Below are 19,661 nucleotides of genomic sequence, written 5' to 3'. Positions count from 1 at the left end.
TTGAAATAGAATGTTAACAATGAAAATGGGCATAATATAGAAAAAAAATTAAAATATTTCTTTACTAAGAGGGAAAAAGAGAAAATGATAGAATGAAAAAGAGAATAAAATATGTCGCAAATTTCAGTTCCTCAACTGATCAGCAACTGCAGTAAACTGTGTATGTTGCCATGTACTTCTATTTATAAAGAAAGAAATAATCAGTCTTCAGTCAGGCAACATGGGATTCATGGGAAGGGAGGGGATCTCAGTTGCAGGCTTCTTTGAAGTGAATGCTTTACAATAAATTCAGACTGTCAAATTTAATTTCAGCAGACATTTGGTCTGGTATCAACAAGATGGTATTTTAAAATATACATGGCTGTTGCATTTAAAGTAATGAATTAATCTGGTAAAAGATGAATCTGCTTGCATTCTAGCCAGTCCTCAGAGATTAGAGGGGCTAGGAGCAGCTGGACTTATCTCTCAACAGGTGTGTCAATTTGGCCATGACTATAGGCCTGACACCAGATGCACGAACAGCCCCTGTGCTGTAGGTCTGGCTGCATTCAGGAGAAACAGTCAGGTTCACGAATAGTACAGTTTATTCTTATGCAACATCTACAGAGTCTCTGAGATTGCCTACGATAAATGCACAAACTGCAGGTTGGCCATACAGCACTACACACAAAAAGAACGATTGCAATCACACACACTTAATTCCTGAGTAATCACTCGATGTAGCCAAGAGCTCAAATCTTACCAAAAGGCATCCCTTCTGGGGGGTGGGAGTGGGGGGTGAGCACAAACCTGTCCATCTTCCATCTGTCCCTCCAATTTAGTGTCGGATTATCATCCCTCCGAGTTAGATACAAACTTGGGGTAGTACTTCTCTAAGTACGTATGTGTGAGTGGGTGGGACTGTGGTCAAGCCATTGTGTCTTGAGTAACGACACAGGTGTGCGCTGTTTTTTGGAAAAGAGGAAAGAGGTGAGATAAGGTCCACAGAGTACTGCAAAACATTCCTTGAGAGGAGGAGAAGAACAGGAGATAATTCTGCATAGTCATGTCAAATGTTCCTTGAGTGAAGTGGAAGAACGGGACCGCATGGCCCCCACCTCACTTCACATTACTCCTTGGTGCCACGGCAACACAAATCACTGCATCTCCATCCCGTCCTGTGTTTGTTCTGGGCCCCATGTGTTAAGGAAATGTGTGTTTTGCGGTTCTTTTGCTGTTTTGCTTTTCCCACACTTCCAACAATGGCACTCAATACCAAAAAAATTTGCTCACAGGGTCATATTCACCAGTTCTTATTTTTCTCTGTATCAAACAATATTTACTGACATGTCTCAGATAGAACAGCCAAAAAAACAGAGGAATGTGTAATTTACTTCTCTCATCCCTGATTGCTTCGTTGTAGGCAGACTGGGAGATTTTTCTGGAAGCTGTGTGGCCAAATCCTTTTGGCCAAACATAGCATGGGCAGCTGTTGTTCCCATGCCCGGGATGAATGGAGTATTTTGGTTGCTGAGATGTTGCACATAAGAATGGAGGCAGTACCTCATTCTACTGCCAATTTGAAGGAAAGTTTTGTCCATTCGTTTTCTTTCTAAAGAAAGGACTAAGGAGCCAAACCTCAGAGTGATAAAGTTCTTGGAAATGTCAATCCCACAAGAAAAGAGACATTTTTCTGTAGTATCAGGCTAAAATATTTATAATTTGGTGGAAGTCAGAATCATATCTATGCTTTTGTTCTCTGTGGTTTTATTAATTAACTTAGGTTTCCCTGCCAGTATGTTAGCTGTTGTGAATCACAGTCTTAGGTCTTAGTTCTCTCTGTCTATTGCATTTGCGGGCATACTACCAGGCTGTTATGAATCCCATTGGGTAGATAATTCTCTAAAATGCATACAGATATTGCAGCAGTCAGTGCTATGATGCCAAAGTCTCTTCTGTACATCCACTCTTACACATCTTTGTTCAATCCTTTCAGCCAGGAGCTCATGTCAGTAGCTGGATCTTGCAGACATTTGCACTATTCAATTTGTTAAGCAATCACCACCACTGCTTAGTCCCTTCTATTTTGTGATGAGCCTGGACAGATATTTATATTTTATAAAATTGTCTCTTCTGTTATCAGAAGACCTACATAGGAAATGATAAGGGTAGAGTCATTATAGAATTCTAAATGGACTTGAGAGGTCTTGATAGAAATGACTTATAAAGAACTATCAAATTGAATCGATAATGACATATTTTCATAGGTTATTAGAGCCTTCCTGTAGTATTCTACAGAGAGAATATTTTGTGCTGAATCCTATAAAGTTCTGCACACACTTTATTTGATGGAGAGATAATATGGTTTAGTAAGTGGAATGGAAGGGGAAAGAAAAACTTTGATTAAGTTTCACTGTGTATCACAATAGTGATTTTTCAGTATCGCTAACAAAAATAGAGAATAAAAGAATTTTTTTTTTTTCTCATTAAGGGCTTTTTTTATCTTTGTACAAATGTTTTTGATTTTGTGATCTTGAAGTGAACTCTCACCCACAAATTTCACACATTTTCACTATAGACATGATATGCTTATAGATATAACAAACAACTTATGATGTTTGTTCAAAAAATTATTTCCTAACTTTCTGAAATAAAATTGTATGTCTATCAAGTGTGTTTCTATACTTATAGCATGTCTACTATCATGTCCTGAGTAATTTTCTCTTGAGATGTGGTGTGTTTCATATGCTTGTGAAGATGCTAAATTTAAAGCGTTATGTGAAGCTTTAGACAGCATGCAAAATTTCTCAGATCATCATGATATTAGGGTATCAACATTTAGCTATATTGGTTCAGATCCTCTGGAATAAAAAAAAAAAAACAACTTGTTATGCTTATGATCACTATATAGTGGGAAGAAAATATATACAATATTTTATAAATTAGAGAGGTTTTTATCACAGCTGCTAGGCTATTAGAAGCATACAAAAGAATTATCTGAGGCACTCTGCATTTGAAATACACATTTAACTTATTCAACCATTAGATTGCTGAGATAAATGACTAAGAAATCGCAAGAAAAGATGCAGAAACAATTTCATTTTTAATTGAGAGAAAATCAGAGCTCAAAAATCATTGAAACCAAACATATGAGCAATTTCTATTTAGCAAATGGAAATAAAAAAACAAACAAAGCATAAATCATATTCTATCTTCTTAAGGAAATTTACCTATATCTGTCTTGTGTTTTAACTTGGAAGCTATTGAAATGCATTACCTTTGCTTGAGATGCATGATCTGCAATGGACAAAATAAGAGAAATAAAAAAAATTAGCCTTAACTTTTGCAAATAGAGACAGCTCTGTGAGATATAAACATTTCATAATGACTTAGAATGAGGTAATTTTATGTGCAAGGAATTATGCTACTCAAACTCTGATTAATAAAACAGACATCTCTATAGTCTTCTGTCATGGTTTAACCCCAGCTGGCAACTGAGTAAGCCCCAGACAGCAGCTCGCTCACTCCTCCCAGTGCAGTAGAGGAGAGCAATAGAAGGGTAAAAGTGAGAAAACTCATGGATTGAGATAAAGACAGTTTAATAGCTATTTTTAAAAAGAGACAGTTTAAAAACTGCTCATGTAAGCAAAGCAAAACAAGGAATTCATTCACCACTTCCCATCGGCAGGCAAGTGTTCAGCCATCTCCAGGAAAGCAGGGCTCCATCACGCGTAACGGTTACTTGGGAAGACAAAAAGCTGTGACTCTGAATGTCTCCTGCTTCCTTCTTCTTCCCACAGCTTTAAATGATGAGCATGACTTCATATGGCATGGAATATCCCTTTGGTCATTTGGGGTCAGCCGTCCCAGCTGTGTTCCCTCCCATCTTCTTGTGCACCCCCAGCCTGCTCACTGGTGTGTGGAGTCAGAGGCAAAAAAGGCCTTGACTCTGTACAAGCACTGCTCAACAATAATGAAAACAACCCTGTGTAATCAACACTGCTTCCAGCACAAATCCAAAACAGAACACCAAAACAGCTACAATGAAGAAAATTAACTCTACCCCAGCCAAAACCAGCACATCTTCCCAGCAACCTTATGTATTGATCCTCTCAAGTGAGAATACAACTAGCCCCGTGCTGAGTGACTCTGGTTTAAAATTCTTATGAAAAATGTTTGGGTATTGAACAACAGTTAATCTCTGTGTTATGATTGCCACATGCTGGTTTCCTATAAATAAAGATGATGTCAGGTATTAGAAGATTTTTCTTCCGGTTTTCCTGTTTGAGAAACAAATCATGTGCATGTAGCTGGAATAATCTATGTGCTGTTTATGGCAATGATGAAGTTGTGAGACTCAGATTTATTCTGTGATTTGTTAAATTGGGAACATCAATTTAAAATACATGCTTTAGAAACTGGGTGAAAGCACTCTTATTGAGCAGTGGGTATGATAAGTATCTGAATATATGACAATTCACCTTAATGAATGATAATTATTATATTAATTATCATGATGATATTAATGAATAATAATAAAAAATGAAATAATAACTTCTGTAAAAAAATATATTGAAAAACTTACATTGTAACACTGTTTCAAATTTCTTAAATTGATTAGATACTAGAAGAAGAAAATAACCTACCACAAGACAGAAATGTTAAAAGATGGAGTGCAGTAACTACAAGCCTACATCCAAACAATAGTGTCCTGACAAAATCTTAGCAAACCACTGCAATCCCGAATTAAGTTTACTGCTAACTATAAAGCTATGTAGTGAAGATGGTAATGGGGCATGACATAGTGGCCGAAGGCATGGAGAATGAGATCTTTGCCAGTGAAGCTTTTGCATCCTCAGAAACTTGATCATGTTTGAATTTACTGCCCATAAAGAGAGATTTATTGGGATAGTTCATTTTTTCCATAGCAACCCAAACATGCAGAATCATACAGTGATATACAAGGTAATGCTGCTTTAAGACTGATGTCAAAACAATTCAGATGTTTCAGTGTGACAGGACAGCTTTTCATATCTGTTAAATATGTAGCAGAAGCAATGCATGTTGGCTATTTGGAAAGCAGTTGGGGACTACAGGAAAATCTGTTACCACAGGCACATTGTTAGTGGCAAAGCTGGGAAGACACTGTGCTGTTTTGATTTCATTCTCCACATGACAATAGTGCCTTGATACTCAAATCATATAAAAATTACTTTTATTATTTTATAATTACTGCCATTTCATCAGAAATGTGAAGCTTTTCTTGAAAAAAACAAAACAAAACAAAAAACAAAAACCCTGAAAACAAAGAGAGGGGGGAAAAGGAAAAAAGAAATAAAATTTTCAGATGTATTGAAAAATCCCTTGCAATTCAGATATAAGAATACTCTTGATCTTTTCTTTAGACTCTGAGAATAAACTTCACCAATCACGCTCGGAAAATAACTACTAGGAATACAATTATGCTTCCCTGTTGGGACTTGCCTGAAGACGTGAATAGCTGGAAGGGCTCTCTCTAGGAGACATAAACAGTTGGTGCGTGGTTTGTTTAAAATTATCTTCATAAAGGTGGTGTCATGAAGGAACTGGTACCTTGGTTTATAAGAAGAAAATTTAAGATAACAGTGATAAAATCTCCTAGCACTATTACAAGTCAGCAACAGTATCTTAATGAAGCAAGCAAGTTGTCCAAACAGACAATACTTTTTCTTTTTGTTAAACATGTTTTATGACAGATTTAGATACTGATGAAATCTCAGAGGTGCAGCATAGCCTAAAGAAAATCAGATTTGTTATCAGTCTTCATCTATCTAATGAAGGCTTATAGCCTTTTAATACCTGTACAAAAGTAAGTGATTCTTTACATCTCTTCTTATATCAAGTCTGTCTAAATGAATAAAGTTGTGACAAGGATTGCTGAAAGCATAAATGTCTGATATTTTGTATGACTGTCATTATCAAAGTAGATGAACCTTCAACTTTTCTTTAGGGCAGCAGCTGGTTCTCTACTTTCCTTGACTTTCTCTCATGTGAGATGAGCAGGATTTATTCACATCTGTGGAAATCCAGCATACGAATGAGAGATATTTCTTGCTGATGGTTAAATCTGCTGAGGAAAACAGAAAAATCAATGGGAAATGCACATCAGGTTTTCTTTGGGAAGGCTGCTGTGTTGCACCCATGACATAGAAAATAAATAGCTCTTTAGCCTGGAGATGTTGATCTTGAAATTTTTGAGCAATTTCTCCCTCAGCATGTATTCATTCCCAATCCCACTCAAGGGCTGGTACCTGGAGCTGTTGCTAAGTGGTGTATCTGCCACATGGTGGAAACATAATATTGATTTTTAGGAAAATCAATTCCCAGTTTTACAAGATCAAAACCAGAAGATAGCATAAGAGAGACTGGACTTTATTTTATAATGATAATCATTATACTATACAGATTCTTGAAAGAGATGCATGGCTAAGAGACATCATATTGATTTACTAGTAATAAACTCTGTCTGTTATGATTCTAACTGAGTTGCTTGAATCTCTAGATATAACATTATTGATCACAAGCAGTGAGTATCTTCTTATCTGTAAATAAAGAATTCCATTCTATTTTTCAGGCCTTTCAAATTGGTGAAAATATGGAAAAGCACAAAAGGATAGCAGATGTCACTGCAACATTTTATTTTTAGGAGGAAAATAAAAAGAGTTTGAGTTTTCAGAAATCTAGGAGTATCAACCCTGGAAATGTATTGTTTGGGCAACATTATTTAAAAAGTTAGCCTGGCCATTTCTGGTGAATTTCAATCTTTAATCAGAATATATATTATTAATTTATTATCTTTATTTAACCGGTGAATGGGGCTCTTCACATTTAATAATGACTTAAAGAGTGGGTGAAGTAAGAAAGGCTCTGCCATTGTAAAGAACATACTGTCAGTAAAAACAATTTAAATGGGAAATAATAGCAATGCAAATATCAATCCAACATTATTATATAGACTAGAATATCTTTATTATAATAGTTTTAATAATGTATTTATTATGCCATTGAAAATACCATTTGCCATGTGATTAGTGCATACAAGAAAAGTTGTGACCTTAGTAGCAATACAATCTTCAAAACAGTTTAGTCAAGCCAGGCAGACTCTCTACAAATACATTTAAGCAAGTTTACATAGTAGTCTAACATTTCATTACCATAGCTTAACACAATTTTGTCACTTACAGAAACAAGCCAAACTATTTGGGCAAGCAATAGACATGCTTATGTACATCTAGCTAAGAGCATTAAATCAAAATATTTTGTTTTAAAATTGCTTTGACTCTGAAATAAACTATCCTAATTCAAACATCTCTGTTAAGATCCTGATTCAAATCTCACTGAATTATTTGAATTATTCTTATAGACTTTAATAGGTTATGCATCAGTTCCAGATCAGTGAATGTTTGTAGTGTATTTTGAGCTTCCTGGATGAAAGGAGCCATCTAATCACAACCTACAATCTTTTTATTATAATACAGAATTATTTTTGCTTTTTTTTTTCCCCCCACCTTACTGTGGAAGTATAATACTGTGCAAACATCAGTGCTATCTTTCTATTTTTATTTTTTTTTTTTTTAGATATGGATCAACAAAACTAACTAAAAGGGAAAAGGCAGTACACAAAGTAATTCACCTTGGCGGTGTTTGTGCCTTTGGTACAATATGGAGATTGACAGCAGCAATATTTTAAAAGTGTTATTTTTTGCTTTTTGAGTGCCAATAATATGGTACTTGACACTAATTTAGAGGCAGAGAATTCTAAATAGCAGTTTAGAACATACTGAAATTCAGTAAAAGTTCCTGTCTCTATTGGAATACTGGACAGTAAATAATGACAAGATTACCAGTGTATTTTACTTTTGCTACTTGATTCCAATATGTCTATCTCTAAGTTGATTTCATTTTCCCTTTAAGGAACTTGTACCTATCCCCGGGAGAGTGATTATATGGGTCAGAGGATTTTGTATGTCATGTGAAAAATTTCCCTGGTCTTGTGTCAGATCCATCATGTATTGCTAAATAACATTTAGCAATATCCAGTCTTACATTATATTACTTAGAAGTTCAACAACTGTTTTGTGAAGACACAGATAAAATTCACAAAGGCAGATCAGCAAACATATTACAAATTGGTTACTGGTTTATCTTATGATAACTAGGCATCACAAAAATATAGAATCATAGACTCATTTAGGTTGGAAAAGATCATCAAGTCCAACCATAAACTTAACACTGCCAAGTCCTCCACTAAACCATGTTCCTAAGCACCACACCTATGCGTCTTTTAAATACCGCCAGGGATGGTGACTCCACCACTTCTCTGGGCAGCCTGTTCCAATGTTTGACAACCCTTTCAGTGAATAAATTTTTCCTAATATACAATCCAAATTTCCCCCGTCTCAACTTGAGGCCATTTCCTCTCATCGCTTGTTACTTGGGAAAAGAGACAACACCCACCTCACCACAACCTCTTTTCAGGTAGTTGTAAAGAGCAATAAGGTCTCCCCTGAGCCTTCTTTGCTCCAGGCTAAACAATCCCTGTTCTGACAGACGTGCCTCCTAATATTTGTTCTTGAGACCCTTCACCAGACCTGTTGCTTTTCTTTGGACATGCTCTAGAACATTAATGTCTCTCTTGTAGTGAGGGGCCCAAAACTGAACACAGAATTCAAGGTGTGGCCTCACCATTGTCGAATACAGGGGGACAAGCACTTCCCTAGTCCTGCTGACCACACTATTTCTGATACAAGCCACAATGTTCTTGGCCTTCTTGGCCACCTGGGCACACTGCTGGCTCACATTCAGCCAGCTGTTGACCAACACCCCCAGGTCCTTTTCTGCCAGGAAGCTTTCCATCCACTCTTCCCCAAGCCTGTAGCATTGTATAGAATTGTTGTGAACTAAGTGCAGGACCTGGTATTGGCCTTCTTGAACCTCATAGAATTGGCCATGGTCCATTAATCCAGTTTTATGTCAAATAATGTAAAGCACATTTTGTTATGTATTGACCTTTGAACCAACAGACATATTTTTTGTTCCATCAAGCCCTACTTTATGGCAGATGTAACATTGTAAAAGCAGAAGCTAATTGGCAAAGTGTCTATGACTTCCTTGTGATCGCTTTTAAGTGTGGTGAAGTGCACCCAAGGGACATCTATACCAGTGCATGGCAAAAGTAAAAGTAGGGGTCCCACAGGGGCTGCAAACTAAGATAATTTTCTTAAAGAAATCATGGAATGGGGAGAGAAGCTGTTTAGTTTTTGAATCTTACCTCTCATGTATGATTTTGGGGAGTGGCTATAGATTATGATCAGGTTCAGAAACCACAAAGTGGTTCCAATTTTCACAGTATGGATATTGCTTCTACAACAATATGCTTAAAAAGGCAACAAACACATGGAAGGAAACAGCTTGACACTGAAGGTGAACTGACAGCAGTTACAGATCATGCTCCATGCAGAGATATAAGAGTTCACCTATGTAGCTGTCAGTGGGAAACTGCATAGATCTTACTGCATTGGGTTCACCTGAAGCAAAGAAAAAAAAGTAGATTGCAAATATCTTTAGTGATGATTCTTTTTCCAGAGTTTTAGGCCACAGCTGGGACTGTGGCACCCACCTGCACCATTAGAATACAAACACATATTACTGTTGTTGTATATGTGTGCCTTTGAAAAAGTTCAGTCCATGACAAACATTTGAACAACTGAGAAATCATGTAAATGCTGCAGAAAGCTTTCAAAATCTTTGAAACTCCATGAGCAGATCTTCAGACAAATCACCTTTGACCTTTGATATCAGCAGAAGTATGACAATTCATTTTTTTTCCATTCATCTCTCGAAGACAGCACTGTGACAGATTCCTGCCCTAGGTCATGTGAAAATGGTTTCTGTAGTCCCTGTTTCTAAGTCACAGAGGTAAACAGTTTTCAGCATCAAAATTATCTTTGCTGTTCAGTTTTACCTGTACAGGTATTAAAACTAAAAGACAGCACAGACTTCATGTTTTGGGCTCTTGCAGTAAAAAATTTCTTGTGCATTTACAAGGGCATCTTTAGAGCACCGTTCCTGGAGGTAAACAATTAATGATTCCCAGGCAAGAAGGCCTTAACACAGCTCCTAGTGAACCCGAGAGATGCCTTCCTTCGGCTCAGAGGACAGAGTTTTTCTTCACAGACTATTAACTACATCCATTCTAGGCATAGGGACGTGCAACTCCATCAAATGGTACTCAATATAACTGGCAGCAAAGGTACTTTTCTACGGGATACCCGATACAATTGTATCTGCAAGATCAGGCCCTTCCTTGATAAACCATGTACATAGCTTATATATTGGGTTATTGATTAAGAATGGTTTGACTGCCCCAAATGAAATGTAGCAGAAATATAAGTAATGTTTGGTAATTACAGCAACTTAAGGGCTTGTTTCAATCATAGATGTAGTTACTTAAAGGTAAGGGACTTAAAAGCTGTCATTTAGGTGCCTGTTCCTTATAGAGTGGATATGTAGCGATGACGTAAACTTTGCCTGAGAATTCTCCTGAGTGTTGGAAGCTCAGGGTCTGTATTGTTAAATCATTACAACTGTCCCTGATACAGTCATTGTCTGTGACAAATATCATCCTCCCAAACCATTTCTAGGAATAGCTCATGACTTAATGTGGAGGTGGGACATTCCCTATTTGCAGTACAGTCACTATGATCTGAAGAAAATAGTATGGCTGCAGGCTGTCCCTTGCCAGATGGCCTTGGGGTCAAAGAGGGTCTCTCAGGCATGTTTAAAGCTGAAGTATAGATGTAGCTGCACAAACCAGACACCAGAAACCTGGATGTGGTGCCCAAGTACTGGGAGAGAACAAGACCCAAGACAGCCATGCAGAACTAGCCGAGGTGGAAAGCTGAGAGGGCAGAGGTCCAAAATCCCTCCCCTCCATAGTTTTGATGCTGTCTGATTCTGAAGTGTCAGTATGTGTTTTGGTGGCAGAACCCCAAAACACTGACTGAATATCTGAACATGCTGAACCAAAATTACTACTTGAATGTTTCCACTTTTTCTTTCAAGATACTGAGAAAAGTGTACAATTTTCTTTTAAAACAGCCATCATAGGAGCAATAACAAGAGTATGCTGGCTATTTTCTACATACTCAACAAAACCCTCCCTTTCCTCAAGTCTCTCTCAGCAGAGGCTCTGTGCTGAGTTATAGTAGAGGGAGGGACTGTTGCACAGAAATGTTGGAGAGCTGAGCATGCAGAACTAAAACGAAAGATTGCAAAGGGGTGTGTGATTAAATGATCAGTGTAAAACTGGTCCTAGGAATGTGGATTAGAGCTTCAGCTGCCCTTTTTTCCCAGTTATTACCAGGCAATAAGGTTAATGTGATCTTACTTAGTAAACATTAAAAGAAAAGAAAAAAAATAAAAGCAAATATATTGATTAGGTTTTCTTGGGCTGACACGTATATCTTCCTCACTAACCTGTAATGTCTCAGTGTATTCTTAAATTCTTCTGTCTAACTCATGTCCTGTTGATTGCTTATCGTTTGCTTATATACTCCTTGGGTTTGTACAGTGCCTAGCACAAAGCTATCCTGAAACATAAAATAGGGCTATTAAATGCTAGATGATGATGATAATGCTAATCATAAAAGTATCATTTGATTAATTATATCATTCTTTATTTGCATGAAACAGGCTTACATTTCCTTCTGCATTTTAATAACACAGTAATGGTTATTATAATGAACTCATTAAATCTGAGAGTCAATATTAATGGCCTATGAGAAGGATCTTTATGAACTTCATTGGCAGGCTACAAATAGTGGATTAATATAAACTACAGAATGAGTCAATTGGTTGTATAGCTATGAGTAATCAATTTATATTACTAAAAGTGCCTTAAGTTAGAAACAAACATTTTAAAATACTGGGCTGGATCCTTGTTAGATGTAAATCAATAAAGGGAGGTCAATCTAAACCAACTTCAGTTTTAGAACAGCATTTTAGCAAAGGAAATGTTGTTTGTATTGATAAAAATATTGTCAATACTAAATCATCAGGCAGCCCTCAGAATATAATGTTGCTGCACTGATATAATGTGATTTTCATGGATATCTGTATATTTTAATTGGTATAACTGTGTATCTGTTTAATAATTTCATACAATTTTATTTATTCTTGTTTCTGTCTGTGTATCTGTATATGCTTTAAAAATTTTTTCAATTCAGGTACCTTTTTCAAACTTTTATTCAGGCCATAAGAGTTAAACACTTTATTATTTTAAATTACAACTGAGTTAATTTTGTTGTGCAATTGCTTGTGTTTAATAGCTGTTGCAACAAAAATTATACGAGCTGTATTAAAATTGGAAAAGCTGACAATGTGGCAGTAATTCAATTATGAAAATCCAAACAAAAAAGAACTGCTAATGCCCATAGAAATATTATCCTTCAAAATAAAGGTTTCATTAAAAGAAGGAGTGTTATAAGTTGTCATAAAGTGGTTTTAACCCCTTGTTGTTATGCCCTTATCTGGGATGTCCAGGTATTGCACATGAGACTCCCGCTACAGCAGAGATGACCAACATGACTTTGAACTTCTTAGTGCTGCCAAAGACTTCTATTTCCTGGTTTATGTCTCTCTTAGTGCTGAGATTTTTGCAATATTGTGCCCAGAGACATGGCAAGGCACCCAGGAGGCTGGCGCATCGACCAAGTCCTAGTACATGAGGCAGTATAAGTAGGGGACCAGTTTCCTTGTTTAGTCTGTGTTTGCTGGCACTTGCTAACATGTGGTTCCACCTGAAGCGTTACCAGCAAATGGGGCATTGTGGCAGACTGTCCTATCTGAAGTCTTTCACATCTGATAAGTACTGCACTTATCTCAGGACCTTTGCCTCAGACTCTCCTCTTTCCGACTGCCTATTTTCCTATAAACTGTAGGAACTTAACCACCCCTGAGACTTAAATCCCTCTGTTGAATTTGGCTGACTGTTAGCTGGTAAGTTAAAAGGTGGAGAGACAGACACAAACTCCCATGCACAAATAAGAGAAAATAAACTTTGTTTCTTTACTAAGTGAGGAAAAAACCCAAAATCAAACAGTATGTAAAATGAAGTTTATCCAGCTAATCCTTTCTCTCTTCAGTTTTTATTATTGTCTGCTGTTACAAAATATATTTTCTTTAAAAACTCTGAAAAAAAGAGTTCTTTGTCCTATTCTTCTCAATTCAATTTGAATTAGAGTAGCTTTTCTGCCCCCCTTGCCCTGATCCTATAGTCAATAAGGACCACATGTAAGAGTTTCTGGTTGTCAGTCTGAGTCAGAGGTTCAAAGTATCTAAACACAGAATTTTAATGTGAGCAAGAAAAAATATGCTGAAATGATCTTGGGATGTGCCATAATGAGTAAATCTCCTCAGATTTCATGATTGTCTCTTTCTGTATCTTTGTCTTACTCAGCAGGTTTCACCCTTTTGAATATATTTTTACAGGCAAGTATTGGTTCAAAATGCATGCACATATCATAGCAGTCACAGCAAGTCCCTGCTTGGAGGCTAGAAACAAGCAAACAAACAAAAAGAATGGATACCTCAACCCATTCACACAGATCTGCCTCTGGAGCATTACATGTTTTTCTAATCTACCTCAAATAGAGAAAGAGAGAGAAGAAAATAATAAACCAACCCAACCCCAACCCAGAGTGTTTTCTGACCTCAGTTACAGTCTTTTATCTTGGCAGTATTCTGCCTTTTCACTTTTCTCATGGACATTTGACCAAATGACCAAGCCTATGAATCTCATTATTAAGACCCATTCTTGCCTCATGGGCAGAAGAAATTTGCTAGCTGATCTTTCATGTGTTTTTTTCACAGTCATTCCAATATCTATAAAATAACTATAGAACATCTATGGAAATAAAAGTAATAACTTACTTCCTTTTCCAAAGTTTTGGGTTTGTTTTTTTGTTGCTGGGGTTTTTGGTTTGGGTTTTTTTTTACTTGTGAATATTTGACAAGGCACAGAATTTGCTGTTTTGCTGTTTGGGAAGATTTTAAAGTATATGAACCTTTGTGAAAAACTATGCTGATGCCAGCTAGTAACGTTATTTCTCTGTACTTGGAGTAAAGGGTTTTTTTTTCATATATTAGAGTAGAAGGGGTCCAGTAAGTTGATAAATTCTCCAAAGATACACTTCCAGCAGGCAAAAGTTGATTAAGCTTGAAGGAACCACTGTATCTCAGATGTGAGTAGTGGTCATGATCAAGAGTAACTCTTGTGAATCCAGAGAAAGTCTCTAATTTCAAATTCAACACAAGCTGTGTTAAGCTTAGAAAAATATTTTAATCTTTTATAATTATGATATAAATATTATAAGTGAAATATGGCAGTGCTGAGTTCTGTAGGACAAACAATGACTGAAGATCAGGATAGGAGTGATTTCTTCCAGAGTCATGATACATCTCCGGGGTGATTTGTGTATGTCTTAGCTCAGGCTGGAAAACTCAGTTCCCAGAGCTTACATATTAAGTATGTTGTAACATGCCCATGTAGGAGTGTTCATGTTTGGTATTAAACACAGCACTGTGATGAGACTGGTGCATGCCTAGATCTTAACATGATATTCTATTGAAATTGTGCACCCAGATTAGATGATGATGTACAATGGATATATCCTCTACAGCTGTAAAATTTAATACCTAGAACCACTGATTTCCACTTGCAAATAGACTTTAGTCTAGTGCAGGTTAATGTGATGCTGCCACATCCTGTGGCCATGCAGTAGTTTTGATTGCTGCTTTGTATTGCCAGCTTTGTTTCTAGTATTCTGTTTTCCCTCAATGCTGGTTTGTGGACTGGGGTGGACAGGGTAGGATACACAAAACCCATGGCACTGACAACTGTGATTCAGAACCTCTGTGAAAGGATAAGTAATTTTCTAAAGGACTGCATGGCTTAGCCTGGAGCACGAGCACTGCCTTACAGGCATTGTTAGGGTCTGGAGCCATCTCCCTTCCAGGACATTAGTTGTCTGAGTCAAGGATTTTAGCTGGTTGAGTCCAGGTTCAGCTTCATTGCCACTGAGTTGTTGTGAAGAAAGGAAGAGCAAAGTGCTGCACTACCTTTCCCGTGGGAGCTACTTTTAAGCTGTGTCACAGCTATATCTGCACTTGGGCTTGTGCCTCCTCAATCAGGACCTGGTGTTGGGCGATCACCAGTCTATTTCTGACCCTGGTCACCATGTCTGGCCCTGATCTTGACCTGGACTTGCCGCTTCTTATGGTCAGGTCACTGTTCCTGCCTGACTTGTTATCCCCCCTGATCCCAGCTACCTTTCCTGGAGGATCAGCTAGCCCTTGCTGATCCCTGAAAGCTAAGGTCTGAATCTGATTGGAGAGAGAAGGCTAAGCATTTCGATTAACTGTACCAGAACTCTGCATTCATCCTGGGTGCAATAGTCTGCGGAAGCCTCCAGCTCCACAACTGAACTCCCAAATTGGGTGTTCAGTTCTCAACAGCCAGTGTGACAGGTCCGAACAGGACACAGTATTACTATGATTTAAATGTTTAATGAACAGCTTTCATCTGGCTAATCAAGTTGGATACTTCACTGAAGGATGTGTTTTCTTTTTATACACATAAAATGCCAGCTATTTTAATGTTATATTCCTCTATTATTCTCTAATAGTGTGGGGCTGCATTATTCCCCGTTGTAGAAAAAGCTATTAAAAATCAAGAAACAGCATGAGTTTGTCTTACTCTAGATGTCTGGCCTTTTCCCCAAATGAATCTTCCTTTTCTAATTTTTTTTTTTTTTTTATCCTATCTTTGAAGTTATCTTGGTACTACAGCAAATCCCTCACTCATATTTACAGTTCCTCCTCTCAATGGGTATGGGGCAGCAGACAATGGAGTTTTGCTATCTTAAATGAGCTGAGGGGCTAGTCTCAGTTGCTGGTACTGTGGTTTGTCTTTAGAATTTTTTCTTTTCTCATCCCAGTCCTTGGAACATGTGTACACACATGTGAAAGGTCATTACTGTATTTTGCTGAAAAATGAACAAATCTTTTCAGACATAATTATAGGTTGTATGTGACAGTCTTTTCCAGCATATTTTAGTTAGGGTGCATGGAAAAAAGAATCTGACATATGATAACTAAAGAAATTAAACAATCTTTCCCCCCTTTACGACTCTCTCTTTGTCTACTGTCTTCATGTTTCTGTTTTCTTTGCTCTGTATCTTCCCAGAGCTCTGGTGGTGAATGTTAATGATGAAATGTTTGGTTCGACTCTATCCAATCATTCTCAGAAAATTAAGCCCCACACAGTGTATACTTTAAGCATGATGATATGTTCCCATGAATGAATAATGATATACAAAGAACCTCGAATTCTGATTAGTGAACATTTCACCAACTGGTCAAGAAAGAATAGCAATTAATAGAAAAAAGCTTGTGAAAGGGGAAAAGTGGGTTGTTTTTGTTTGGTTCTTTTGTTTTGTTTTTTTTTTTTTTTTTTTATAAAAAGTCATTTATTGTGGTGAGGAAAAACAGGTTAGAAAAATCTGAGCAGGGAATATGACAGAAAAAAAAAATAAAATTAACACCTGCATGACTCTGCCATTTTAAAATTATGTTTTCCTAAGCAGTTCAGCATGAGGAAATGATAGTATGTGATATTCCTGTTTAGTCAGAAGTGACAGAGCCATTTGATTTCATGAGCAGTAAACAGGACATACGACCTCAGTAAAAATAACATCAACCAACTAGCAGATTCGCAATAAAACTAGATTAACATAATGGGGAAAGAACTTTGGAACAAGGTGTGGAGAATTTGACTTCAGTTACTCTGGTATATATCAAGGAGTCAGTTGACATAAGTTAAAAAATACACATACTTTGATGTATGTGAAACGAGAATTTGGGGTCAAAGTTCTAATTACTGTGGTCAAAAAAGTAGAGATGATTTAGAGATTATGTCTCAGTTTACAGTGATAAAAAGGATATTTTCCTGACTAGAATTTTGTAATTATGTGCTCTGGTAAAGATTCTGTCTTGTTTTCCACACTAATAAATCTTTAGTCACTCCAAGACCTTTTGCCTTGCAAAGTGTTTGTCTTTAAGAATTTCCGAATTTTTTATGCTGTTGGTTAATTATACTTTACATGTACATTTTAGAAATTATTTGCTGCCCCAGGCAGATAAGACATACCACCAGCTCCTATGCTGTTGCTGTTACCAGACTGTAAATTCTGCTAGCTTTATCACCTAGTCCCCTAGGATCAAAGAGACTGCTCATGTCCACTGTTGACACAGCTACCCAGGGGGCATAAACATAATGCAGTGTATTAAGCATATGACATTACTCAGAGATGAAAGCAGTGAGGAAAAAAATATTTCTGAACTTCTTCCCTCTGTCACCTCAGTAAAAAGAGAGGACCATCAAGGCCTATATCTGTCATTTTTAAGTCAACCTAAAATTCGAGGTACACCTTCTGTAGCTCCACTTTGAGTCAGGCACACTGACACCAAAGGACAGAATAAGCGTAATAAACTGCAGAATGAATGCAAGAAAAGGGTAGAACAGATGGAGCAAGATGACTTTGGTAGTGCATAATAAGGTTGCCAGAGATATTTAAAGAGAGATCAGAATCTAATTCTGATTTTACCCAATTTTTTCAATAGATAATGTAGGAGCTGGGACAGTAACAGAGGTCTTCTTCTTAAATTCATCTTTCTTACCCCACACTATGACAATAAGAGAATTTGATCTGTTATTCTTGAAAATTCGTCATCTTTAAAAGGAAACAATTACTAACAATTGTGAATTTTTCTGATGACCTAAGATCTCAGTGGATGGTATCAGTAAGTATTGGAAAATTTTAAATATAAACAAACTTGGATCTGTAACTTTAAAGTCCCACTTTTGCTGTTTATTGCAGAAAATCCAAATTAAATCCAAAATTAAACCCAAGTTTTGGAGAAAAAAAAAAAAAAAAAAAAAGGAAAAAAAAAGGAAAAAGGGGAAGGGGATTAAAGATCCTTGCGGTTCACTACATGATAACACATGCATGGAAGTCTCTTGACCTGGGGTACATCAACATCTCCTTTTAAATGGAAGTGTGTCCCACTGAACATGAAGAACAAAAGACAAATACTAGGTTCCTCTCCCCATCTTCTTTCAATTCAGGCCTTAAACAAAAAGAACATAGAAATCTCCTGCACATTTGTGAAACGAAGAAATTCACTCAACAGTCAGAATCCAATAGAACTGTTAAGCAGGTATTCTTTATTAGCAGCGCTGGGGTCACCCTGGGGATTCTCCACCATAAGGGTTCCCACGAACTAGCAAGGGACATCAGTTGACATACACACAAATCATACATATTCATTAGATTTCCTGGAAAGGGGTGTCTTATGATAAAGAGTTCCCGGAATACATTTACATAGTCTGAGCATGCGTGGTAAAAATAGAGTGAGGGTCTTCTGTTGAGGGAAGAAGTACGTGGTCTTCTTCACCGTGTCTGCTCTTTCTGGAGCATGCACTGTGAAGTTCAGGTGTCTTCTTCCTAAATCGGTGAGATCATCCTACCTAGATGGTATCTTTGTGTCCTTTTGTTCCCCTTATCTTAGTTTGTCCAAGTGCCCATTGAAGGCTACTATCAGTGAGTTATATAGGGAGCGTTTTCCTTTTGTTTAGACTGACAAAGAGGCCTAGGAAAAACAGCTGAGGAGTCCTTGGGAATCAAACACAAGCAAAACATCTGTCCATGCATCACAGTTTTAGTCTTAATCAGAAATTCATTGGTTTGAGCCCTTTCACTTGTGAAATGAGGGATTGTTCCCCTGTGTGGAGAGACAACAGTCCTTCGTTGCATGAGATGAACTGCTTTTTCATCTTGGAAGTTTATGATTCTAACATATGATTTTCTAAATGTACACTGTATTCTTGGGAACAAAACCAAGACTGCTGACCAACAAATCAGTGAAAGAAAAACTCTGTTGGTGATAAAAATGTTACCTATTGAGGGATGGACATCAATTTGAGTTTCCTCTGCTCATATATATACCAGTGGGTGAATATCTAGACAAGGTCTAACGGACAGATGAACAGTTCAGAGGGAAAGTTAGGATTCTAAAAGCATTTATAGTTTCCTTTGAAACTAAATTTTCCACATAGTTTTGGCTATGTTTTCTCAGTACAGTATCTTTGCTATTCTATTTCTCTATTCCTTAAGAAATTAACCCTCATATTCCTGAGAATCTGTATGTTGCATGGTGCAGCCCCATTTCCTTGGCTTAATGTTTACATAAAGCACCTGGACTGAAAGGCAAAGACAGAATATTTTATTGTTATTACTGGAGCATACAAAAGAGGCAGCCTTGAGGAAATAGCAATGGGTAGAAAGTAGATCATACTGGGCATGGAGAAGAAGCCAGGAAGGGTAGAGATGATATGGTGATCTAAGTTTAAACCTCAAAAGGTTTCAAAAAGAGTTCTTTCTCTGAGGAATAAGTGATATTGGCAACTGCCATGGGAGATCCACAGATCACAAAGTGTTCTGGAATCTCTTATCATGATTGCTGCTATGCCCTGAGACCATAACAACACTTCACTAAGATTACTATACTGTCAAAACATGAGC

The sequence above is a fragment of the Athene noctua genome, chromosome 1 (assembly GCF_965140245.1).
Source record: "Athene noctua chromosome 1, bAthNoc1.hap1.1, whole genome shotgun sequence".
In the NCBI taxonomy this organism is placed as follows: domain Eukaryota; kingdom Metazoa; phylum Chordata; class Aves; order Strigiformes; family Strigidae; genus Athene; species Athene noctua.
The sequence above is the reverse complement of the archived record's forward strand: the minus strand, read 5'-3'. Positions refer to the sequence as shown.